This window comes from Brassica oleracea, chromosome C3 (genome assembly GCF_000695525.1).
Source record: "Brassica oleracea var. oleracea cultivar TO1000 chromosome C3, BOL, whole genome shotgun sequence".
Classification (NCBI taxonomy): domain Eukaryota; kingdom Viridiplantae; phylum Streptophyta; class Magnoliopsida; order Brassicales; family Brassicaceae; genus Brassica; species Brassica oleracea.
In genome coordinates, this window is record NC_027750.1 from 56,073,659 (window position 1) to 56,074,886 (window position 1,228).

The window sequence follows — 1,228 nt, forward strand, 5'->3', positions numbered from 1 at the left end:
TAATTAAGGTAGACCACATAGAGTAAATTTTTTTTTGATAACACTATGCTGAATTATATTTTGTACTAGTCAAATATTCTGAATATATATTTTGATAATAATCAGACAAAATTAGTAATCTAAGAAGTAAATGAATAGTAGCTACTGATTGTTGAAAGAAAGAAATAAGAATTTTTTATAGAAAAAAAGTAAAAAGGTATATTTTAATTCTAAAAATAGAAATTTTGAAAGAATTATGCGAAATCATTAAAACACTGAAGAATGGTTAATTTTCGTTTGTAATCTATTTTTAACTTGTAAGACTATTTTCAGATTAAATTTGAACTATATACAGAACTAAATCGGACACACACACACAAGTAATATTCAGTTTACACGTTTCTAAATAAAATATCACACAACTAAATTACATACTGTATATAGTTAAGGAAAAATTGGAAAAAATAGACACTTTGAACTTTTATTTGTCACAATAGAACTTCTGATACTTTGGACAATTCTGGACATATTTTACCCTTCTTTTATTGGAAAAATAGTAAACTGAATTTTAAAAATGTTAAAAAAATATGAAAACTATTGGAAACATAAGTATGACAATATATATGTTTAGTTGTTTTTTTTTTAAAATAGAATCATATTTTATTTTATCTTCTAGCTACAGTTAGAATATTCATTCTGGTTATCTACTTAGTCTAGAAATCGGATACTAAGTTTTATACATAGATATATCCAGGGTATACAACGTAAACTAGTCTTTCTTATATATTCTAACACAACTATAATTCGAAACGTTATAATCAAGAAAGATGCCTTCAGTCTACCTACATCTTGATAACAACATATAGCTACAACTCAATGATATAGCTTGGCTATATTACGTGTCATAACATGTTATGTCTTTTACCTTATATGATGCCTAAAGGAAGAATATGTTTCTCAGCTACTCTACTCTGTTCTGCGTAAGTTAGTATACATATTCTAGGCAATTCCGGAAAATATGGAAACTTCCATATTCGGTTAAAGATGTTTCCTAAATCGAAACTAAATCTACCCTAAATCTCTCAAAGAATATTTTCTCCCACGTTTTTCTCCTTCCTCCCACTCCCACTCCCACAATTTTTTACTCTTCGTTCTTTGTGTTTCTCTCTTCTTCATCGACATAATCATCTATTCTCTCTATCAATACAACATGGTTCTAATCTATGTTAAATCTGGTGAACCTGCAGTT